Source organism: Hyla sarda, unplaced genomic scaffold, assembly GCF_029499605.1.
Source record: "Hyla sarda isolate aHylSar1 unplaced genomic scaffold, aHylSar1.hap1 scaffold_919, whole genome shotgun sequence".
Lineage (NCBI taxonomy): Eukaryota > Metazoa > Chordata > Amphibia > Anura > Hylidae > Hyla > Hyla sarda.
The window spans coordinates 112,665-137,816 of record NW_026610948.1 but is presented as its reverse complement, the minus strand read 5'-3'; the positions used below and the strand labels follow the sequence as shown (position 1 = coordinate 137,816).

At 46.3% G+C, this 25,152-nt stretch overlaps 11 non-coding genes and 1 pseudogene across 11 annotated transcripts; all 12 read right to left on the bottom strand.

The window, feature by feature from the left end:
* Positions 1 to 963: 963 nt before the first annotated feature.
* LOC130349626 (U2 spliceosomal RNA) lies at positions 964 to 1,154 on the bottom strand. Its single transcript, XR_008886914.1, has one exon. It is a non-coding gene; the product is annotated as a U2 spliceosomal RNA (small nuclear RNA).
* A 2,090-nt stretch (positions 1,155 to 3,244) lies between these two features.
* On the bottom strand, positions 3,245 to 3,435 carry LOC130349625 (U2 spliceosomal RNA). Its single transcript, XR_008886913.1, has one exon. It is a non-coding gene; the product is annotated as a U2 spliceosomal RNA (small nuclear RNA).
* Positions 3,436 to 5,519: 2,084 nt separating this feature from the next.
* Positions 5,520 to 5,710, bottom strand: LOC130349624 (U2 spliceosomal RNA). The gene has a single exon (XR_008886912.1). It is a non-coding gene; the product is annotated as a U2 spliceosomal RNA (small nuclear RNA).
* Positions 5,711 to 7,788: 2,078 nt separating this feature from the next.
* Positions 7,789 to 7,978, bottom strand: LOC130349571 (U2 spliceosomal RNA). The gene has a single exon (XR_008886866.1). It is a non-coding gene; the product is annotated as a U2 spliceosomal RNA (small nuclear RNA).
* Positions 7,979 to 8,751: 773 nt separating this feature from the next.
* On the bottom strand, positions 8,752 to 8,861 carry LOC130349572 (U2 spliceosomal RNA; annotated as a pseudogene).
* Positions 8,862 to 10,953: 2,092 nt separating this feature from the next.
* On the bottom strand, positions 10,954 to 11,144 carry LOC130349623 (U2 spliceosomal RNA). The gene has a single exon (XR_008886911.1). It is a non-coding gene; the product is annotated as a U2 spliceosomal RNA (small nuclear RNA).
* Positions 11,145 to 13,234: 2,090 nt separating this feature from the next.
* LOC130349622 (U2 spliceosomal RNA) lies at positions 13,235 to 13,425 on the bottom strand. Its single transcript, XR_008886910.1, has one exon. It is a non-coding gene; the product is annotated as a U2 spliceosomal RNA (small nuclear RNA).
* A 2,084-nt stretch (positions 13,426 to 15,509) lies between these two features.
* Positions 15,510 to 15,700, bottom strand: LOC130349619 (U2 spliceosomal RNA). The gene has a single exon (XR_008886908.1). It is a non-coding gene; the product is annotated as a U2 spliceosomal RNA (small nuclear RNA).
* Positions 15,701 to 17,778: 2,078 nt separating this feature from the next.
* Positions 17,779 to 17,969, bottom strand: LOC130349618 (U2 spliceosomal RNA). Its single transcript, XR_008886907.1, has one exon. It is a non-coding gene; the product is annotated as a U2 spliceosomal RNA (small nuclear RNA).
* Positions 17,970 to 20,057: 2,088 nt separating this feature from the next.
* Positions 20,058 to 20,248, bottom strand: LOC130349617 (U2 spliceosomal RNA). Its single transcript, XR_008886906.1, has one exon. It is a non-coding gene; the product is annotated as a U2 spliceosomal RNA (small nuclear RNA).
* Positions 20,249 to 22,336: 2,088 nt separating this feature from the next.
* LOC130349563 (U2 spliceosomal RNA) lies at positions 22,337 to 22,527 on the bottom strand. Its single transcript, XR_008886859.1, has one exon. It is a non-coding gene; the product is annotated as a U2 spliceosomal RNA (small nuclear RNA).
* A 2,088-nt stretch (positions 22,528 to 24,615) lies between these two features.
* LOC130349616 (U2 spliceosomal RNA) lies at positions 24,616 to 24,806 on the bottom strand. The gene has a single exon (XR_008886905.1). It is a non-coding gene; the product is annotated as a U2 spliceosomal RNA (small nuclear RNA).
* Between the last annotated feature and the right edge of the window lie 346 nt (positions 24,807 to 25,152).

Here is a 25,152-nt window from a genome sequence, read left to right as displayed (position 1 = left end):
GGATAATTTTCTAAGGATTTATACTGATTTTTCCTGTCTGAATTTGTCGCACAGAAAGTTGCAGGCCAAATATGTGTGACATTTCTGCGACTTTAGCTTCTAGAGCATTTTTACAACATTATACATAGGTGCTGAATACATAAAAAGCGACTGTTCAGCGACAGACAAGTCGCATCGGCTGAAAGTAGGCCAGAATGTCAGTCCATGTTGGAGCAGGTTTAGATACAGTCTAAAGTATAGATCTCAAAGTCTGTGCACAGAATTTAGCAAGGGCCTCGCACCTTCTGATGCATCAGGTAGGTGCACAATAGCATAGCCTAACCCTCTGTACTTTGGTCTATATTGATGCGGGACATAGACAGCCAGCTGATGACCAATCCATTAGTGCAATGGATGGCTGGAAGCATTTGTCTTTGCCTTTGCAATACCACAGAAGCAATGCATGGTCAATGTACAGCAATGACACACCTGTGTGAACAGCCAGGAGACCCCCCCCATGTTATGTTACATAGTTACATAGTTAGTACGGTCGAAAAAAGACATATGTCCATCAAGTTCAACCAGGGAATTAAGGGGTAGGGGTGTGGCGCGATATTGGGGAAGGGATGAGATTTTATATTTCTTCATAAGCATTAATCTTATTTTGTCAATTAGGAACATTCAGCACCCACCCGCTATCAAGGCAGCTGCCTATCATGTCATGCCCTACCTGCACAGGTGTGCTGGCTACTCAAATGATCCAATTAAGGAGGCCATTTAGTCAGCAGCAGCAGAAGTCCTGTGCCTGGACGCTCCAACAGCGGCCAGACACAAGCAGAAGCAGAAGCAGCAGAAGCAGCAGCAGCACCACCTTTTGTTTTTTGGCTGCAGCAGCAGCAGCAAGGCCCACAGGGCTGGCTAGCTGGCTTAGCCAGCAAGCAGGTAGCAATGAAAGTAGGAATCTTTCTTTTTAACCCTGTAAGGGGGTGGTGCACTGTACCCGAAGATACTGCCATATCGGGTCAATGCATAGGGCGACGGAAGCAAGCTTCGAAATCGGCCCCCGTTCTCAAAAATCCATTTAATATATGGTCCCCAGATAGGGGACGTATCAGATATTAAACTGATAAGAACAGATACTACACTTGATCTTAGCCAAAAGGCCGAGAAGCGATAACCGTGAAAGGGGCGGGCCCAACAAGGTCCCCTTCATGGGCACTATCACTGCTTGCTGTCAGGGAGGCTGCCAGACAATTTTCCATGCACACTCTGGGCTGGGGGGCAGTCAACCACCAGTACACACAGCAGAACCTAAACCCATACCATTATTGCTAAGCAGCAAGACAGGGGCCCATTGCACTCCCACGGGGCCTTTTTAAATGCAATCCATAACCCGGATTTGCCAGGAACCCTTCTTACTCCTCCTACTTGCATGTGACACTGGGCTTAGGATCTGCATAGGAAACACACACACAAGCACACACCTACCTTTGTTGCCTGCAGATGCCTCCTTGGCTGTCCCCAAACGGTATCAAACCAACACCCACGGGAAGCTGTAAGCATAGAGGACATGCCTGCACCCCATTGGACTTACCTGTGTGGGTTAAATCCGGGTTATTTGACAACCTATGGCGGTGATGGTTCTGCTCAGGCAGAGCAGTGCTGATGCTCCTCATAAAGCTGTCGCTGCTGTGAAGGTTCTAGGTGACATCACAAATCCCTATGGTTACATACACAACAAAGCTGGGTTGTTGTTGTTTACACTCTGCAAGGCCTGTGGAAGTGAGTGACATCATAGCACTGTAGTTCTGAGGGTTCTAGATGGATGCAACAATCTCCTGTTGCTTCTATGAAGGCCATAATAGACGACATCACCAAACAGCTCCATAGTCACATACACAGCAAAGGAGAGATGTTGTTTACACCTAGTGATGTCAGTGGTATTGAGTGACATCACAGCACAGTGCTAAGGCTCCTGGGCCTGGACACAGCAGCGGCTGCAATATCTCAACGGAGAATACGTTTATATATATGTGTGTGTGTGCGCGTATATATATATATATATATATATATATATATATATATATATATATATTTCTCCGCCGAAATCACTTTTAAACCCATTTCCACCTTTTTTTCCCTTCTCTTCCTCTTACTTTTTTTTCACGTTTTTTTACGTTTTTCTCCTTTTCGCCTCTTTTCTGGGCGTATTATTCTTCTTTTTCTTCTTTTTTTTCGTCTAATGCATACCCCATCAGTGCAGCAATGCTTATTCAATACCGCCAGCAGATGGAGACACTGGGGGATAATTTTCTAAGGATTTATACTGATTTTTCCTGTCTGAATTTGTCGCACAGAAAGTTGCAGGCCAAATATGTGTGACATTTCTGCGACTTTAGCTTCTAGAGCATTTTTACAACATTATACATAGGTGCTGAATACATAAAAAGCGACTGTTCAGCGACAGACAAGTCGCATCGGCTGAAAGTAGGCCAGAATGTCAGTCCATGTTGGAGCAGGTTTAGATACAGTCTAAAGTATAGATCTCAAAGTCTGTGCACAGAATTTAGCAAGGGCCTCGCACCTTCTGATGCATCAGGTAGGTGCACAATAGCATAGCCTAACCCTCTGTACTTTGGTCTATATTGATGCGGGACATAGACAGCCAGCTGATGACCAATCCATTAGTGCAATGGATGGCTGGAAGCATTTGTCTTTGCCTTTGCAATACCACAGAAGCAATGCATGGTCAATGTACAGCAATGACACACCTGTGTGAACAGCCAGGAGACCCCCCCCATGTTATGTTACATAGTTACATAGTTAGTACGGTCGAAAAAAGACATATGTCCATCAAGTTCAACCAGGGAATTAAGGGGTAGGGGTGTGGCGCGATATTGGGGAAGGGATGAGATTTTATATTTCTTCATAAGCATTAATCTTATTTTGTCAATTAGGAACATTCAGCACCCACCCGCTATCAAGGCAGCTGCCTATCATGTCATGCCCTACCTGCACAGGTGTGCTGGCTACTCAAATGATCCAATTAAGGAGGCCATTTAGTCAGCAGCAGCAGAAGTCCTGTGCCTGGACGCTCCAACAGCGGCCAGACACAAGCAGAAGCAGAAGCAGCAGAAGCAGCAGCAGCACCACCTTTTGTTTTTTGGCTGCAGCAGCAGCAGCAAGGCCCACAGGGCTGGCTAGCTGGCTAGCCAGCAAGCAGGTAGCAATGAAAGTAGGAATCTTTCTTTTTAACCCTGTAAGGGGGTGGTGCACTGTACCCGAAGATACTGCCATATCGGGTCAATGCATAGGGCGACGGAAGCAAGCTTCGAAATCGGCCCCCGTTCTCAAAAATCCATTTAATATATGGTCCCCAGATAGGGGACGTATCAGATATTAAACTGATAAGAACAGATACTACACTTGATCTTAGCCAAAAGGCCGAGAAGCGATAACCGTGAAAGGGGCGGGCCCAACAAGGTCCCCTTCATGGGCACTATCACTGCTTGCTGTCAGGGAGGCTGCCAGACAATTTTCCATGCACACTCTGGGCTGGGGGGCAGTCAACCACCAGTACACACAGCAGAACCTAAACCCATACCATTATTGCTAAGCAGCAAGACAGGGGCCCATTGCACTCCCACGGGGCCTTTTTAAATGCAATCCATAACCCGGATTTGCCAGGAACCCTTCTTACTCCTCCTACTTGCATGTGACACTGGGCTTAGGATCTGCATAGGAAACACACACACAAGCACACACCTACCTTTGTTGCCTGCAGATGCCTCCTTGGCTGTCCCCAAACGGTATCAAACCAACACCCACGGGAAGCTGTAAGCATAGAGGACATGCCTGCACCCCATTGGACTTACCTGTGTGGGTTAAATCCGGGTTATTTGACAACCTATGGCGGTGATGGTTCTGCTCAGGCAGAGCAGTGCTGATGCTCCTCATAAAGCTGTCGCTGCTGTGAAGGTTCTAGGTGACATCACAAATCCCTATGGTTACATACACAACAAAGCTGGGTTGTTGTTGTTTACACTCTGCAAGGCCTGTGGAAGTGAGTGACATCATAGCACTGTAGTTCTGAGGGTTCTAGATGGATGCAACAATCTCCTGTTGCTTCTATGAAGGCCATAATAGACGACATCACCAAACAGCTCCATAGTCACATACACAGCAAAGGAGAGATGTTGTTTACACCTAGTGATGTCAGTGGTATTGAGTGACATCACAGCACAGTGCTAAGGCTCCTGGGCCTGGACACAGCAGCGGCTGCAATATCTCAACGGAGAATACGTTTATATATATGTGTGTGTGTGCGCGTATATATATATATATATATATATATATATATATATATATATTTCTCCGCCGAAATCACTTTTAAACCCATTTCCACCTTTTTTTCCCTTCTCTTCCTCTTACTTTTTTTTCACGTTTTTTTACGTTTTTCTCCTTTTCGCCTCTTTTCTGGGCGTATTATTCTTCTTTTTCTTCTTTTTTTTCGTCTAATGCATACCCCATCAGTGCAGCAATGCTTATTCAATACCGCCAGCAGATGGAGACACTGGGGGATAATTTTCTAAGGATTTATACTGATTTTTCCTGTCTGAATTTGTCGCACAGAAAGTTGCAGGCCAAATATGTGTGACATTTCTGCGACTTTAGCTTCTAGAGCATTTTTACAACATTATACATAGGTGCTGAATACATAAAAAGCGACTGTTCAGCGACAGACAAGTCGCATCGGCTGAAAGTAGGCCAGAATGTCAGTCCATGTTGGAGCAGGTTTAGATACAGTCTAAAGTATAGATCTCAAAGTCTGTGCACAGAATTTAGCAAGGGCCTCGCACCTTCTGATGCATCAGGTAGGTGCACAATAGCATAGCCTAACCCTCTGTACTTTGGTCTATATTGATGCGGGACATAGACAGCCAGCTGATGACCAATCCATTAGTGCAATGGATGGCTGGAAGCATTTGTCTTTGCCTTTGCAATACCACAGAAGCAATGCATGGTCAATGTACAGCAATGACACACCTGTGTGAACAGCCAGGAGACCCCCCCCATGTTATGTTACATAGTTACATAGTTAGTACGGTCGAAAAAAGACATATGTCCATCAAGTTCAACCAGGGAATTAAGGGGTAGGGGTGTGGCGCGATATTGGGGAAGGGATGAGATTTTATATTTCTTCATAAGCATTAATCTTATTTTGTCAATTAGGAACATTCAGCACCCACCCGCTATCAAGGCAGCTGCCTATCATGTCATGCCCTACCTGCACAGGTGTGCTGGCTACTCAAATGATCCAATTAAGGAGGCCATTTAGTCAGCAGCAGCAGAAGTCCTGTGCCTGGACGCTCCAACAGCGGCCAGACACAAGCAGAAGCAGAAGCAGCAGAAGCAGCAGCAGCACCACCTTTTGTTTTTTGGCTGCAGCAGCAGCAGCAAGGCCCACAGGGCTGGCTAGCTGGCTAGCCAGCAAGCAGGTAGCAATGAAAGTAGGAATCTTTCTTTTTAACCCTGTAAGGGGGTGGTGCACTGTACCCGAAGATACTGCCATATCGGGTCAATGCATAGGGCGACGGAAGCAAGCTTCGAAATCGGCCCCCGTTCTCAAAAATCCATTTAATATATGGTCCCCAGATAGGGGACGTATCAGATATTAAACTGATAAGAACAGATACTACACTTGATCTTAGCCAAAAGGCCGAGAAGCGATAACCGTGAAAGGGGCGGGCCCAACAAGGTCCCCTTCATGGGCACTATCACTGCTTGCTGTCAGGGAGGCTGCCAGACAATTTTCCATGCACACTCTGGGCTGGGGGGCAGTCAACCACCAGTACACACAGCAGAACCTAAACCCATACCATTATTGCTAAGCAGCAAGACAGGGGCCCATTGCACTCCCTCGGGGCCTTTTTAAATGCAATCCATAACCCGGATTTGCCAGGAACCCTTCTTACTCCTCCTACTTGCATGTGACACTGGGCTTAGGATCTGCATAGGAAACACACACACAAGCACACACCTACCTTTGTTGCCTGCAGATGCCTCCTTGGCTGTCCCCAAACGGTATCAAACCAACACCCACGGGAAGCTGTAAGCATAGAGGACATGCCTGCACCCCATTGGACTTACCTGTGTGGGTTAAATCCGGGTTATTTGACAACCTATGGCGGTGATGGTTCTGCTCAGGCAGAGCAGTGCTGATGCTCCTCATAAAGCTGTCGCTGCTGTGAAGGTTCTAGGTGACATCACAAATCCCTATGGTTACATACACAACAAAGCTGGGTTGTTGTTGTTTACACTCTGCAAGGCCTGTGGAAGTGAGTGACATCATAGCACTGTAGTTCTGAGGGTTCTAGATGGATGCAACAATCTCCTGTTGCTTCTATGAAGGCCATAATAGACGACATCACCAAACAGCTCCATAGTCACATACACAGCAAAGGAGAGATGTTGTTTACACCTAGTGATGTCAGTGGTATTGAGTGACATCACAGCACAGTGCTAAGGCTCCTGGGCCTGGACACAGCAGCGGCTGCAATATCTCAACGGAGAATACGTTTATATATATGTGTGTGTGTGCGCGTATATATATATATATATATATATATATATATATATTTCTCCGCCGAAATCACTTTTAAACCCATTTCCACCTTTTTTTCCCTTCTCTTCCTCTTACTTTTTTTTCACGTTTTTTTACGTTTTTCTCCTTTTCGCCTCTTTTCTGGGCGTATTATTCTTCTTTTTCTTCTTTTTTTTCGTCTAATGCATACCCCATCAGTGCAGCAATGCTTATTCAATACCGCCAGCAGATGGAGACACTGGGGGATAATTTTCTAAGGATTTATACTGATTTTTCCTGTCTGAATTTGTCGCACAGAAAGTTGCAGGCCAAATATGTGTGACATTTCTGCGACTTTAGCTTCTAGAGCATTTTTACAACATTATACATAGGTGCTGAATACATAAAAAGCGACTGTTCAGCGACAGACAAGTCGCATCGGCTGAAAGTAGGCCAGAATGTCAGTCCATGTTGGAGCAGGTTTAGATACAGTCTAAAGTATAGATCTCAAAGTCTGTGCACAGAATTTAGCAAGGGCCTCGCACCTTCTGATGCATCAGGTAGGTGCACAATAGCATAGCCTAACCCTCTGTACTTTGGTCTATATTGATGCGGGACATAGACAGCCAGCTGATGACCAATCCATTAGTGCAATGGATGGCTGGAAGCATTTGTCTTTGCCTTTGCAATACCACAGAAGCAATGCATGGTCAATGTACAGCAATGACACACCTGTGTGAACAGCCAGGAGACCCCCCCCATGTTATGTTACATAGTTACATAGTTAGTACGGTCGAAAAAAGACATATGTCCATCAAGTTCAACCAGGGAATTAAGGGGTAGGGGTGTGGCGCGATATTGGGGAAGGGATGAGATTTTATATTTCTTCATAAGCATTAATCTTATTTTGTCAATTAGGAACATTCAGCACCCACCCGCTATCAAGGCAGCTGCCTATCATGTCATGCCCTACCTGCACAGGTGTGCTGGCTACTCAAATGATCCAATTAAGGAGGCCATTTAGTCAGCAGCAGCAGAAGTCCTGTGCCTGGACGCTCCAACAGCGGCCAGACACAAGCAGAAGCAGAAGCAGCAGAAGCAGCAGCAGCACCACCTTTTGTTTTTTGGCTGCAGCAGCAGCAGCAAGGCCCACAGGGCTGGCTAGCTGGCTAGCCAGCAAGCAGGTAGCAATGAAAGTAGGAATCTTTCTTTTTAACCCTGTAAGGGGGTGGTGCACTGTACCCGAAGATACTGCCATATCGGGTCAATGCATAGGGCGACGGAAGCAAGCTTCGAAATCGGCCCCCGTTCTCAAAAATCCATTTAATATATGGTCCCCAGATAGGGGACGTATCAGATATTAAACTGATAAGAACAGATTTTTTTTTTTTTTTTTTTTTTTTATCTAAAGCCGAGGAACGTGCTTTCGATTCACCCAAAGTGCAAGAAAAAGTGCAAACGTGTTACACTAAAAAAAACGTGCACAAAGGATGCGGTCTATCGCAAGCCCCTCTCCGATAGGAGAGAGGCCCCCCAACAAACCTTACCCTTCGCCTCCGGACCAAAAGGTACCTGCGAGGTTCCAGGTTCGATGTCCCTTTTCGCCGAAGCTACTAGGGGACCACAAATGCTCCCGGCATCCCCCTTGGCGTTAGCCAAGGTATCTGCCCGCAGAGCCGATTACGGTAGGTACCCTGCCAAAGCAGGAGTACCCGGGGTGTTTGCAGGGAGGTGCGGAACCTAATGGCCACACACACCTCCCCTAGACCGCCAGGAGGGACACCCAGAAGGGCTACCGCATCCTGACAAATCCTGTGAACACACAACACGCAAAAAGTGACACAGTGAGACAAAAAAGAAATAAATAAGTGAATGTGTGCAGATATACTGCCCGGACATCCGGCCGGATCTATAAAAAATTTCTCTGATCCTAGCCAGAAGGCCGGGAATCAAGAGGTGAGTGCCACAAGGTGAAGAGATTATGGTGCCCGTGCTTCAACTCAGTGAGTCTATTCTCCCAGTGAGTTTTGGCACCTCGGGGTCACCACTCCCCGAGGCACAAAAGTACCTCGGCTCTAGACCCTCTCAGCCTCATGGCGAGACCCGGAGGGAACAGGTCACATCGGGGCAGCCGTCGAGCTGATTCCTCAGAACCAACCCCGGAAAGCCCTGGTACACCTGCATCCTCCATGCAGCACCCATCCCCACCAGCCCCATACCGGCGTTACTGTACACCGGCATGAAAAACTGATAAGAACAGATACTACACTTGATCTTAGCCAAAAGGCCGAGAAGCGATAACCGTGAAAGGGGCGGGCCCAACAAGGTCCCCTTCATGGGCACTATCACTGCTTGCTGTCAGGGAGGCTGCCAGACAATTTTCCATGCACACTCTGGGCTGGGGGGCAGTCAACCACCAGTACACACAGCAGAACCTAAACCCATACCATTATTGCTAAGCAGCAAGACAGGGGCCCATTGCACTCCCACGGGGCCTTTTTAAATGCAATCCATAACCCGGATTTGCCAGGAACCCTTCTTACTCCTCCTACTTGCATGTGACACTGGGCTTAGGATCTGCATAGGAAACACACACACAAGCACACACCTACCTTTGTTGCCTGCAGATGCCTCCTTGGCTGTCCCCAAACGGTATCAAACCAACACCCACGGGAAGCTGTAAGCATAGAGGACATGCCTGCACCCCATTGGACTTACCTGTGTGGGTTAAATCCGGGTTATTTGACAACCTATGGCGGTGATGGTTCTGCTCAGGCAGAGCAGTGCTGATGCTCCTCATAAAGCTGTCGCTGCTGTGAAGGTTCTAGGTGACATCACAAATCCCTATGGTTACATACACAACAAAGCTGGGTTGTTGTTGTTTACACTCTGCAAGGCCTGTGGAAGTGAGTGACATCATAGCACTGTAGTTCTGAGGGTTCTAGATGGATGCAACAATCTCCTGTTGCTTCTATGAAGGCCATAATAGACGACATCACCAAACAGCTCCATAGTCACATACACAGCAAAGGAGAGATGTTGTTTACACCTAGTGATGTCAGTGGTATTGAGTGACATCACAGCACAGTGCTAAGGCTCCTGGGCCTGGACACAGCAGCGGCTGCAATATCTCAACGGAGAATACGTTTATATATATGTGTGTGTGTGCGCGTATATATATATATATATATATATATATATATATATATATATATATATATTTCTCCGCCGAAATCACTTTTAAACCCATTTCCACCTTTTTTTCCCTTCTCTTCCTCTTACTTTTTTTTCACGTTTTTTTACGTTTTTCTCCTTTTCGCCTCTTTTCTGGGCGTATTATTCTTCTTTTTCTTCTTTTTTTTCGTCTAATGCATACCCCATCAGTGCAGCAATGCTTATTCAATACCGCCAGCAGATGGAGACACTGGGGGATAATTTTCTAAGGATTTATACTGATTTTTCCTGTCTGAATTTGTCGCACAGAAAGTTGCAGGCCAAATATGTGTGACATTTCTGCGACTTTAGCTTCTAGAGCATTTTTACAACATTATACATAGGTGCTGAATACATAAAAAGCGACTGTTCAGCGACAGACAAGTCGCATCGGCTGAAAGTAGGCCAGAATGTCAGTCCATGTTGGAGCAGGTTTAGATACAGTCTAAAGTATAGATCTCAAAGTCTGTGCACAGAATTTAGCAAGGGCCTCGCACCTTCTGATGCATCAGGTAGGTGCACAATAGCATAGCCTAACCCTCTGTACTTTGGTCTATATTGATGCGGGACATAGACAGCCAGCTGATGACCAATCCATTAGTGCAATGGATGGCTGGAAGCATTTGTCTTTGCCTTTGCAATACCACAGAAGCAATGCATGGTCAATGTACAGCAATGACACACCTGTGTGAACAGCCAGGAGACCCCCCCCATGTTATGTTACATAGTTACATAGTTAGTACGGTCGAAAAAAGACATATGTCCATCAAGTTCAACCAGGGAATTAAGGGGTAGGGGTGTGGCGCGATATTGGGGAAGGGATGAGATTTTATATTTCTTCATAAGCATTAATCTTATTTTGTCAATTAGGAACATTCAGCACCCACCCGCTATCAAGGCAGCTGCCTATCATGTCATGCCCTACCTGCACAGGTGTGCTGGCTACTCAAATGATCCAATTAAGGAGGCCATTTAGTCAGCAGCAGCAGAAGTCCTGTGCCTGGACGCTCCAACAGCGGCCAGACACAAGCAGAAGCAGAAGCAGCAGAAGCAGCAGCAGCACCACCTTTTGTTTTTTGGCTGCAGCAGCAGCAGCAAGGCCCACAGGGCTGGCTAGCTGGCTAGCCAGCAAGCAGGTAGCAATGAAAGTAGGAATCTTTCTTTTTAACCCTGTAAGGGGGTGGTGCACTGTACCCGAAGATACTGCCATATCGGGTCAATGCATAGGGCGACGGAAGCAAGCTTCGAAATCGGCCCCCGTTCTCAAAAATCCATTTAATATATGGTCCCCAGATAGGGGACGTATCAGATATTAAACTGATAAGAACAGATACTACACTTGATCTTAGCCAAAAGGCCGAGAAGCGATAACCGTGAAAGGGGCGGGCCCAACAAGGTCCCCTTCATGGGCACTATCACTGCTTGCTGTCAGGGAGGCTGCCAGACAATTTTCCATGCACACTCTGGGCTGGGGGGCAGTCAACCACCAGTACACACAGCAGAACCTAAACCCATACCATTATTGCTAAGCAGCAAGACAGGGGCCCATTGCACTCCCACGGGGCCTTTTTAAATGCAATCCATAACCCGGATTTGCCAGGAACCCTTCTTACTCCTCCTACTTGCATGTGACACTGGGCTTAGGATCTGCATAGGAAACACACACACAAGCACACACCTACCTTTGTTGCCTGCAGATGCCTCCTTGGCTGTCCCCAAACGGTATCAAACCAACACCCACGGGAAGCTGTAAGCATAGAGGACATGCCTGCACCCCATTGGACTTACCTGTGTGGGTTAAATCCGGGTTATTTGACAACCTATGGCGGTGATGGTTCTGCTCAGGCAGAGCAGTGCTGATGCTCCTCATAAAGCTGTCGCTGCTGTGAAGGTTCTAGGTGACATCACAAATCCCTATGGTTACATACACAACAAAGCTGGGTTGTTGTTGTTTACACTCTGCAAGGCCTGTGGAAGTGAGTGACATCATAGCACTGTAGTTCTGAGGGTTCTAGATGGATGCAACAATCTCCTGTTGCTTCTATGAAGGCCATAATAGACGACATCACCAAACAGCTCCATAGTCACATACACAGCAAAGGAGAGATGTTGTTTACACCTAGTGATGTCAGTGGTATTGAGTGACATCACAGCACAGTGCTAAGGCTCCTGGGCCTGGACACAGCAGCGGCTGCAATATCTCAACGGAGAATACGTTTATATATATGTGTGTGTGTGCGCGTATATATATATATATATATATATATATATATATATATATATATATATTTCTCCGCCGAAATCACTTTTAAACCCATTTCCACCTTTTTTTCCCTTCTCTTCCTCTTACTTTTTTTTCACGTTTTTTTACGTTTTTCTCCTTTTCGCCTCTTTTCTGGGCGTATTATTCTTCTTTTTCTTCTTTTTTTTCGTCTAATGCATACCCCATCAGTGCAGCAATGCTTATTCAATACCGCCAGCAGATGGAGACACTGGGGGATAATTTTCTAAGGATTTATACTGATTTTTCCTGTCTGAATTTGTCGCACAGAAAGTTGCAGGCCAAATATGTGTGACATTTCTGCGACTTTAGCTTCTAGAGCATTTTTACAACATTATACATAGGTGCTGAATACATAAAAAGCGACTGTTCAGCGACAGACAAGTCGCATCGGCTGAAAGTAGGCCAGAATGTCAGTCCATGTTGGAGCAGGTTTAGATACAGTCTAAAGTATAGATCTCAAAGTCTGTGCACAGAATTTAGCAAGGGCCTCGCACCTTCTGATGCATCAGGTAGGTGCACAATAGCATAGCCTAACCCTCTGTACTTTGGTCTATATTGATGCGGGACATAGACAGCCAGCTGATGACCAATCCATTAGTGCAATGGATGGCTGGAAGCATTTGTCTTTGCCTTTGCAATACCACAGAAGCAATGCATGGTCAATGTACAGCAATGACACACCTGTGTGAACAGCCAGGAGACCCCCCCCATGTTATGTTACATAGTTACATAGTTAGTACGGTCGAAAAAAGACATATGTCCATCAAGTTCAACCAGGGAATTAAGGGGTAGGGGTGTGGCGCGATATTGGGGAAGGGATGAGATTTTATATTTCTTCATAAGCATTAATCTTATTTTGTCAATTAGGAACATTCAGCACCCACCCGCTATCAAGGCAGCTGCCTATCATGTCATGCCCTACCTGCACAGGTGTGCTGGCTACTCAAATGATCCAATTAAGGAGGCCATTTAGTCAGCAGCAGCAGAAGTCCTGTGCCTGGACGCTCCAACAGCGGCCAGACACAAGCAGAAGCAGAAGCAGCAGAAGCAGCAGCAGCACCACCTTTTGTTTTTTGGCTGCAGCAGCAGCAGCAAGGCCCACAGGGCTGGCTAGCTGGCTAGCCAGCAAGCAGGTAGCAATGAAAGTAGGAATCTTTCTTTTTAACCCTGTAAGGGGGTGGTGCACTGTACCCGAAGATACTGCCATATCGGGTCAATGCATAGGGCGACGGAAGCAAGCTTCGAAATCGGCCCCCGTTCTCAAAAATCCATTTAATATATGGTCCCCAGATAGGGGACGTATCAGATATTAAACTGATAAGAACAGATACTACACTTGATCTTAGCCAAAAGGCCGAGAAGCGATAACCGTGAAAGGGGCGGGCCCAACAAGGTCCCCTTCATGGGCACTATCACTGCTTGCTGTCAGGGAGGCTGCCAGACAATTTTCCATGCACACTCTGGGCTGGGGGGCAGTCAACCACCAGTACACACAGCAGAACCTAAACCCATACCATTATTGCTAAGCAGCAAGACAGGGGCCCATTGCACTCCCACGGGGCCTTTTTAAATGCAATCCATAACCCGGATTTGCCAGGAACCCTTCTTACTCCTCCTACTTGCATGTGACACTGGGCTTAGGATCTGCATAGGAAACACACACACAAGCACACACCTACCTTTGTTGCCTGCAGATGCCTCCTTGGCTGTCCCCAAACGGTATCAAACCAACACCCACGGGAAGCTGTAAGCATAGAGGACATGCCTGCACCCCATTGGACTTACCTGTGTGGGTTAAATCCGGGTTATTTGACAACCTATGGCGGTGATGGTTCTGCTCAGGCAGAGCAGTGCTGATGCTCCTCATAAAGCTGTCGCTGCTGTGAAGGTTCTAGGTGACATCACAAATCCCTATGGTTACATACACAACAAAGCTGGGTTGTTGTTGTTTACACTCTGCAAGGCCTGTGGAAGTGAGTGACATCATAGCACTGTAGTTCTGAGGGTTCTAGATGGATGCAACAATCTCCTGTTGCTTCTATGAAGGCCATAATAGACGACATCACCAAACAGCTCCATAGTCACATACACAGCAAAGGAGAGATGTTGTTTACACCTAGTGATGTCAGTGGTATTGAGTGACATCACAGCACAGTGCTAAGGCTCCTGGGCCTGGACACAGCAGCGGCTGCAATATCTCAACGGAGAATACGTTTATATATATGTGTGTGTGTGCGCGTATATATATATATATATATATATATATATATATATATATATTTCTCCGCCGAAATCACTTTTAAACCCATTTCCACCTTTTTTTCCCTTCTCTTCCTCTTACTTTTTTTTCACGTTTTTTTACGTTTTTCTCCTTTTCGCCTCTTTTCTGGGCGTATTATTCTTCTTTTTCTTCTTTTTTTTCGTCTAATGCATACCCCATCAGTGCAGCAATGCTTATTCAATACCGCCAGCAGATGGAGACACTGGGGGATAATTTTCTAAGGATTTATACTGATTTTTCCTGTCTGAATTTGTCGCACAGAAAGTTGCAGGCCAAATATGTGTGACATTTCTGCGACTTTAGCTTCTAGAGCATTTTTACAACATTATACATAGGTGCTGAATACATAAAAAGCGACTGTTCAGCGACAGACAAGTCGCATCGGCTGAAAGTAGGCCAGAATGTCAGTCCATGTTGGAGCAGGTTTAGATACAGTCTAAAGTATAGATCTCAAAGTCTGTGCACAGAATTTAGCAAGGGCCTCGCACCTTCTGATGCATCAGGTAGGTGCACAATAGCATAGCCTAACCCTCTGTACTTTGGTCTATATTGATGCGGGACATAGACAGCCAGCTGATGACCAATCCATTAGTGCAATGGATGGCTGGAAGCATTTGTCTTTGCCTTTGCAATACCACAGAAGCAATGCATGGTCAATGTACAGCAATGACACACCTGTGTGAACAGCCAGGAGACCCCCCCCATGTTATGTTACATAGTTACATAGTTAGTACGGTCGAAAAAAGACATATGTCCATCAAGTTCAACCAGGGAATTAAGGGGTAGGGGTGTGGCGCGATATTGGGGAAGGGATGAGATTTTATATTTCTTCATAAGCATTAATCTTATTTTGTCAATTAGGAACATTCAGCACCCACCCGCTATCAAGGCAGCTGCCTATCATGTCATGCCCTACCTGCACAGGTGTGCTGGCTACTCAAATGATCCAATTAAGGAGGCCATTTAGTCAGCAGCAGCAGAAGTCCTGTGCCTGGACGCTCCAACAGCGGCCAGACACAAGCAGAAGCAGAAGCAGCAGAAGCAGCAGCAGCACCACCTTTTGTTTTTTGGCTGCAGCAGCAGCAGCAAGGCCCACAGGGCTGGCTAGCTGGCTAGCCAGCAAGCAGGTAGCAATGAAAGTAGGAATCTTTCTTTTTAACCCTGTAAGGGGGTGGTGCACTGTACCCGAAGATACTGCCATATCGGGTCAATGCATAGGGCGACGGAAGCAAGCTTCGAAATCGGCCCCCGTTCTCAAAAATCCATTTAATATATGGTCCCCAGATAGGGGACGTATCAGATATTAAACTGATAAGAACAGATACTACACTTGATCTTAGCCAAAAGGCCGAGAAGCGATAACCGTGAAAGGGGCGGGCCCAACAAGGTCCCCTTCATGGGCACTATCACTGCTTGCTGTCAGGGAGGCTGCCAGACAATTTTCCATGCACACTCTGGGCTGGGGGGCAGTCAACCACCAGTACACACAGCAGAACCTAAACCCATACCATTATTGCTAAGCAGCAAGACAGGGGCCCATTGCACTCCCACGGGGCCTTTTTAAATGCAATCCATAACCCGGATTTGCCAGGAACCCTTCTTACTCCTCCTACTTGCATGTGACACTGGGCTTAGGATCTGCATAGGAAACACACACACAAGCACACACCTACCTTTGTTGCCTGCAGATGCCTCCTTGGCTGTCCCCAAACGGTATCAAACCAACACCCACGGGAAGCTGTAAGCATAGAGGACATGCCTGCACCCCATTGGACTTACCTGTGTGGGTTAAATCCGGGTTATTTGACAACCTATGGCGGTGATGGTTCTGCTCAGGCAGAGCAGTGCTGATGCTCCTCATAAAGCTGTCGCTGCTGTGAAGGTTCTAGGTGACATCACAAATCCCTATGGTTACATACACAACAAAGCTGGGTTGTTGTTGTTTACACTCTGCAAGGCCTGTGGAAGTGAGTGACATCATAGCACTGTAGTTCTGAGGGTTCTAGATGGATGCAACAATCTCCTGTTGCTTCTATGAAGGCCATAATAGACGACATCACCAAACAGCTCCATAGTCACATACACAGCAAAGGAGAGATGTTGTTTACACCTAGTGATGTCAGTGGTATTGAGTGACATCACAGCACAGTGCTAAGGCTCCTGGGCCTGGACACAGCAGCGGCTGCAATATCTCAACGGAGAATACGTTTATATATATGTGTGTGTGTGCGCGTATATATATATATATATATATATATATATATATATTTCTCCGCCGAAATCACTTTTAAACCCATTTCCACCTTTTTTTCCCTTCTCTTCCTCTTACTTTTTTTTCACGTTTTTTTACGTTTTTCTCCTTTTCGCCTCTTTTCTGGGCGTATTATTCTTCTTTTTCTTCTTTTTTTTCGTCTAATGCATACCCCATCAGTGCAGCAATGCTTATTCAATACCGCCAGCAGATGGAGACACTGGGGGATAATTTTCTAAGGATTTATACTGATTTTTCCTGTCTGAATTTGTCGCACAGAAAGTTGCAGGCCAAATATGTGTGACATTTCTGCGACTTTAGCTTCTAGAGCATTTTTACAACATTATACATAGGTGCTGAATACATAAAAAGCGACTGTTCAGCGACAGACAAGTCGCATCGGCTGAAAGTAGGCCAGAATGTCAGTCCATGTTGGAGCAGGTTTAGATACAGTCTAAAGTATAGATCTCAAAGTCTGTGCACAGAATTTAGCAAGGGCCTCGCACCTTCTGATGCATCAGGTAGGTGCACAATAGCATAGCCTAACCCTCTGTACTTTGGTCTATATTGATGCGGGACATAGACAGCCAGCTGATGACCAATCCATTAGTGCAATGGATGGCTGGAAGCATTTGTCTTTGCCTTTGCAATACCACAGAAGCAATGCATGGTCAATGTACAGCAATGACACACCTGTGTGAACAGCCAGGAGACCCCCCCCATGTTATGTTACATAGTTACATAGTTAGTACGGTCGAAAAAAGACATATGTCCATCAAGTTCAACCAGGGAATTAAGGGGTAGGGGTGTGGCGCGATATTGGGGAAGGGATGAGATTTTATATTTCTTCATAAGCATTAATCTTATTTTGTCAATTAGGAACATTCAGCACCCACCCGCTATCAAGGCAGCTGCCTATCATGTCATGCCCTACCTGCACAGGTGTGCTGGCTACTCAAATGATCCAATTAAGGAGGCCATTTAGTCAGCAGCAGCAGAAGTCCTGTGCCTGGACGCTCCAACAGCGGCCAGACACAAGCAGAAGCAGAAGCAGCAGAAGCAGCAGCAGCACCACCTTTTGTTTTTTGGCTGCAGCAGCAGCAGCAAGGCCCACAGGGCTGGCTAGCTGGCTAGCCAGCAAGCAGGTAGCAATGAAAGTAGGAATCTTTCTTTTTAACCCTGTAAGGGGGTGGTGCACTGTACCCGAAGATACTGCCATATCGGGTCAATGCATAGGGCGACGGAAGCAAGCTTCGAAATCGGCCCCCGTTCTCAAAAATCCATTTAATATATGGTCCCCAGATAGGGGACGTATCAGATATTAAACTGATAAGAACAGATACTACACTTGATCTTAGCCAAAAGGCCGAGAAGCGATAACCGTGAAAGGGGCGGGCCCAACAAGGTCCCCTTCATGGGCACTATCACTGCTTGCTGTCAGGGAGGCTGCCAGACAATTTTCCATGCACACTCTGGGCTGGGGGGCAGTCAACCACCAGTACACACAGCAGAACCTAAACCCATACCATTATTGCTAAGCAGCAAGACAGGGGCCCATTGCACTCCCACGGGGCCTTTTTAAATGCAATCCATAACCCGGATTTGCCAGGAACCCTTCTTACTCCTCCTACTTGCATGTGACACTGGGCTTAGGATCTGCATAGGAAACACACACACAAGCACACACCTACCTTTGTTGCCTGCAGATGCCTCCTTGGCTGTCCCCAAACGGTATCAAACCAACACCCACGGGAAGCTGTAAGCATAGAGGACATGCCTGCACCCCATTGGACTTACCTGTGTGGGTTAAATCCGGGTTATTTGACAACCTATGGCGGTGATGGTTCTGCTCAGGCAGAGCAGTGCTGATGCTCCTCATAAAGCTGTCGCTGCTGTGAAGGTTCTAGGTGACATCACAAATCCCTATGGTTACATACACAACAAAGCTGGGTTGTTGTTGTTTACACTCTGCAAGGCCTGTGGAAGTGAGTGACATCATAGCACTGTAGTTCTGAGGGTTCTAGATGGATGCAACAATCTCCTGTTGCTTCTATGAAGGCCGTAATAGACGACATCACCAAACAGCTCCATAGTCACATACACAGCAAAGGAGAGATGTTGTTTACACCTAGTGATGTCAGTGGTATTGAGTGACATCACAGCACAGTGCTAAGGCTCCTGGGCCTGGACACAGCAGCGGCTGCAATATCTCAACGGAGAATACGTTTATATATATGTGTGTGTGTGCGCGTATATATATATATATATATATATATATATATATATATATATATATTTCTCCGCCGAAATCACTTTTAAACCCATTTCCACCTTTTTTTCCCTTCTCTTCCTCTTACTTTTTTTTCACGTTTTTTTACGTTTTTCTCCTTTTCGCCTCTTTTCTGGGCGTATTATTCTTCTTTTTCTTCTTTTTTTTCGTCTAATGCATACCCCATCAGTGCAGCAATGCTTATTCAATACCGCCAGCAGATGGAGACACTGGGGGATAATTTTCTAAGGATTTATACAGATTTTTCCTGTCTGAATTTGTCGCACAGAAAGTTGCAGGCCAAATATGTGTGACATTTCTGCGACTTTAGCTTCTAGAGCATTTTTACAACATTATACATAGGTGCTGAATACATAAAAAGCGACTGTTCAGCGACAGACAAGTCGCATCGGCTGAAAGTAGGCCAGAATGTCAGTCCATGTTGGAGCAGGTTTAGATACAGTCTAAAGTATAGATCTCAAAGTCTGTGCACAGAATTTAGCAAGGGCCTCGCACCTTCTGATGCATCAGGTAGGTGCACAATAGCATAGCCTAACCCTCTGTACTTTGGTCTATATTGATGCGGGACATAGACAGCCAGCTGATGACCAATCCATTAGTGCAATGGATGGCTGGAAGCATTTGTCTTTGCCTTTGCAATACCACAGAAGCAATGCATGGTCAATGTACAGCAATGACACACCTGTGTGAACAGCCAGGAGACCCCCCCCATGTTATGTTACATAGTTACATAGTTAGTACGGTCGAAAAAAGACATATGTCCATCAAGTTCAACCAGGGAATTAAGGGGTAGGGGTGTGGCGCGATATTGGGGAAGGGATGAGATTTTATATTTCTTCATAAGCATTAATCTTATTTTGTCAATTAGGAACATTCAGCACCCACCCGCTATCAAGGCAGCTGCCTATCATGTCATGCCCTACCTGCACAGGTGTGCTGGCTACTCAAATGATCCAATTAAGGAGGCCATTTAGTCAGCAGCAGCAGAAGTCCTGTGCCTGGACGCTCCAACAGCGGCCAGACACAAGCAGAAGCAGAAGCAGCAGAAGCAGCAGCAGCACCACCTTTTGTTTTTTGGCTGCAGCAGCAGCAGCAAGGCCCACAGGGCTGGCTAGCTGGCTAGCCAGCAAGCAGGTAGCAATGAAAGTAGGAATCTTTCTTTTTAACCCTGTAAGGGGGTGGTGCACTGTACCCGAAGATACTGCCATATCGGGTCAATGCATAGGGCGACGGAAGCAAGCTTCGAAATCGGCCCCCGTTCTCAAAAATCCATTTAATATATGGTCCCCAGATAGGGGACGTATCAGATATTAAACTGATAAGAACAGATACTACACTTGATCTTAGCCAAAAGGCCGAGAAGCGATAACCGTGAAAGGGGCGGGCCCAACAAGGTCCCCTTCATGGGCACTATCACTGCTTGCTGTCAGGGAGGCTGCCAGACAATTTTCCATGCACACTCTGGGCTGGGGGGCAGTCAACCACCAGTACACACAGCAGAACCTAAACCCATACCATTATTGCTAAGCAGCAAGACAGGGGCCCATTGCACTCCCACGGGGCCTTTTTAAATGCAATCCATAACCCGGATTTGCCAGGAACCCTTCTTACTCCTCCTACTTGCATGTGACACTGGGCTTAGGATCTGCATAGGAAACACACACACAAGCACACACCTACCTTTGTTGCCTGCAGATGCCTCCTTGGCTGTCCCCAAACGGTATCAAACCAACACCCACGGGAAGCTGTAAGCATAGAGGACATGCCTGCACCCCATTGGACTTACCTGTGTGGGTTAAATCCGGGTTATTTGACAACCTATGGCGGTGATGGTTCTGCTCAGGCAGAGCAGTGCTGATGCTCCTCATAAAGCTGTCGCTGCTGTGAAGGTTCTAGGTGACATCACAAATCCCTATGGTTACATACACAACAAAGCTGGGTTGTTGTTGTTTACACTCTGCAAGGCCTGTGGAAGTGAGTGACATCATAGCACTGTAGTTCTGAGGGTTCTAGATGGATGCAACAATCTCCTGTTGCTTCTATGAAGGCCATAATAGACGACATCACCAAACAGCTCCATAGTCACATACACAGCAAAGGAGAGATGTTGTTTACACCTAGTGATGTCAGTGGTATTGAGTGACATCACAGCACAGTGCTAAGGCTCCTGGGCCTGGACACAGCAGCGGCTGCAATATCTCAACGGAGAATACGTTTATATATATGTGTGTGTGTGCGCGTATATATATATATATATATATATATATATATATATATATATATATTTCTCCGCCGAAATCACTTTTAAACCCATTTCCACCTTTTTTTCCCTTCTCTTCCTCTTACTTTTTTTTCACGTTTTTTTACGTTTTTCTCCTTTTCGCCTCTTTTCTGGGCGTATTATTCTTCTTTTTCTTCTTTTTTTTCGTCTAATGCATACCCCATCAGTGCAGCAATGCTTATTCAATACCGCCAGCAGATGGAGACACTGGGGGATAATTTTCTAAGGATTTATACTGATTTTTCCTGTCTGAATTTGTCGCACAGAAAGTTGCAGGCCAAATATGTGTGACATTTCTGCGACTTTAGCTTCTAGAGCATTTTTACAACATTATACATAGGTGCTGAATACATAAAAAGCGACTGTTCAGCGACAGACAAGTCGCATCGGCTGAAAGTAGGCCAGAATGTCAGTCCATGTTGGAGCAGGTTTAGATACAGTCTAAAGTATAGATCTCAAAGTCTGTGCACAGAATTTAGCAAGGGCCTCGCACCTTCTGATGCATCAGGTAGGTGCACAATAGCATAGCCTAACCCTCTGTACTTTGGTCTATATTGATGCGGGACATAGACAGCCAGCTGATGACCAATCCATTAGTGCAATGGATGGCTGGAAGCATTTGTCTTTGCCTTTGCAATACCACAGAAGCAATGCATGGTCAATGTACAGCAATGACACACCTGTGTGAACAGCCAGGAGACCCCCCCCATGTTATGTTACATAGTTACATAGTTAGTACGGTCGAAAAAAGACATATGTCCATCAAGTTCAACCAGGGAATTAAGGGGTAGGGGTGTGGCGCGATATTGGGGAAGGGATGAGATTTTATATTTCTTCATAAGCATTAATCTTATTTTGTCAATTAGGAACATTCAGCACCCACCCGCTATCAAGGCAGCTGCCTATCATGTCATGCCCTACCTGCACAGGTGTGCTGGCTACTCAAATGATCCAATTAAGGAGGCCATTTAGTCAGCAGCAGCAGAAGTCCTGTGCCTGGACGCTCCAACAGCGGCCAGACACAAGCAGAAGCAGAAGCAGCAGAAGCAGCAGCAGCACCACCTTTTGTTTTTTGGCTGCAGCAGCAGCAGCAAGGCCCACAGGGCTGGCTAGCTGGCTAGCCAGCAAGCAGGTAGCAATGAAAGTAGGAATCTTTCTTTTTAACCCTGTAAGGGGGTGGTGCACTGTACCCGAAGATACTGTCATATCGGGTCAATGCATAGGGCGACGGAAGCAAGCTTCGAAATCGGCCCCCGTTCTCAAAAATCCATTTAATATATGGTCCCCAGATAGGGGACGTATCAGATATTAAACTGATAAGAACAGATACTACACTTGATCTTAGCCAAAAGGCCGAGAAGCGATAACCGTGAAAGGGGCGGGCCCAACAAGGTCCCCTTCATGGGCACTATCACTGCTTGCTGTCAGGGAGGCTGCCAGACAATTTTCCATGCACACTCTGGGCTGGGGGGCAGTCAACCACCAGTACACACAGCAGAACCTAAACCCATACCATTATTGCTAAGCAGCAAGACAGGGGCCCATTGCACTCCCACGGGGCCTTTTTAAATGCAATCCATAACCCGGATTTGCCAGGAACCCTTCTTACTCCTCCTACTTGCATGTGACACTGGGCTTAGGATCTGCATAGGAAACACACACACAAGCACACACCTACCTTTGTTGCCTGCAGATGCCTCCTTGGCTGTCCCCAAACGGTATCAAACCAACACCCACGGGAAGCTGTAAGCATAGAGGACATGCCTGCACCCCATTGGACTTACCTGTGTGGGTTAAATCCGGGTTATTTGACAACCTATGGCGGTGATGGTTCTGCTCAGGCAGAGCAGTGCTGATGCTCCTCATAAAGCTGTCGCTGCTGTGAAGGTTCTAGGTGACATCACAAATCCCTATGGTTACATACACAACAAAGCTGGGTTGTTGTTGTTTACACTCTGCAAGGCCTGTGGAAGTGAGTGACATCATAGCACTGTAGTTCTGAGGGTTCTAGATGGATGCAACAATCTCCTGTTGCTTCTATGAAGGCCGTAATAGACGACATCACCAAACAGCTCCATAGTCACATACACAGCAAAGGAGAGATGTTGTTTACACCTAGTGATGTCAGTGGTATTGAGTGACATCACAGCACAGTGCTAAGGCTCCTGGGCCTGGACACAGCAGCGGCTGCAATATCTCAACGGAGAATACGTTTATATATATGTGTGTGTGTGCGCGTATATATATATATATATATATATATATATATATATATATATATATTTCTCCGCCGAAATCACTTTTAAACCCATTTCCACCTTTTTTTCCCTTCTCTTCCTCTTACTTTTTTTTCACGTTTTTTTACGTTTTTCTCCTTTTCGCCTCTTTTCTGGGCGTATTATTCTTCTTTTTCTTCTTTTTTTTCGTCTAATGCATACCCCATCAGTGCAGCAATGCTTATTCAATACCGCCAGCAGATGGAGACACTGGGGGATAATTTTCTAAGGATTTATACTGATTTTTCCTGTCTGAATTTGTCGCACAGAAAGTTGCAGGCCAAATATGTGTGACATTTCTGCGACTTTAGCTTCTAGAGCATTTTTACAACATTATACATAGGTGCTGAATACATAAAAAGCGACTGTTCAGCGACAGACAAGTCGCATCGGCTGAAAGTAGGCCAGAATGTCAGTCCATGTTGGAGCAGGTTTAGATACAGTCTAAAGTATAGATCTCAAAGTCTGTGCACAGAATTTAGCAAGGGCCTCGCACCTTCTGATGCATCAGGTAGGTGCACAATAGCATAGCCTAACCCTCTGTACTTTGGTCTATATTGATGCGGGACATAGACAGCCAGCTGATGACCAATCCATTAGTGCAATGGATGGCTGGAAGCATTTGTCTTTGCCTTTGCAATACCACAGAAGCAATGCATGGTCAATGTACAGCAATGACACACCTGTGTGAACAGCCAGGAGACCCCCCCCATGTTATGTTACATAGTTACATAGTTAGTACGGTCGAAAAAAGACATATGTCCATCAAGTTCAACCAGGGAATTAAGGGGTAGGGGTGTGGCGCGATATTGGGGAAGGGATGAGATTTTATATTTCTTCATAAGCATTAATCTTATTTTGTCAATTAGGAACATTCAGCACCCACCCGCTATCAAGGCAGCTGCCTATCATGTCATGCCCTACCTGCACAGGTGTGCTGGCTACTCAAATGATCCAATTAAGGAGGCCATTTAGTCAGCAGCAGCAGAAGTCCTGTGCCTGGACGCTCCAACAGCGGCCAGACACAAGCAGAAGCAGAAGCAGCAGAAGCAGCAGCAGCACCACCTTTTGTTTTTTGGCTGCAGCAGCAGCAGCAAGGCCCACAGGGCTGGCTAGCTGGCTAGCCAGCAAGCAGGTAGCAATGAAAGTAGGAATCTTTCTTTTTAACCCTGTAAGGGGGTGGTGCACTGTACCCGAAGATACTGCCATATCGGGTCAATGCATAGGGCGACGGAAGCAAGCTTCGAAATCGGCCCCCGTTCTCAAAAATCCATTTAATATATGGTCCCCAGATAGGGGACGTATCAGATATTAAACTGATAAGAACAGATACTACACTTGATCTTAGCCAAAAGGCCGAGAAGCGATAACCGTGAAAGGGGCGGGCCCAACAAGGTCCCCTTCATGGGCACTATCACTGCTTGCTGTCAGGGAGGCTGCCAGACAATTTTCCATGCACACTCTGGGCTGGGGGGCAGTCAACCACCAGTACACACAGCAGAACCTAAACCCATACCATTATTGCTAAGCAGCAAGACAGGGGCCCATTGCACTCCCACGGGGCCTTTTTAAATGCAATCCATAACCCGGATTTGCCAGGAACCCTTCTTACTCCTCCTACTTGCATGTGACACTGGGCTTAGGATCTGCATAGGAAACACACACACAAGCACACACCTACCTTTGTTGCCTGCAGATGCCTCCTTGGCTGTCC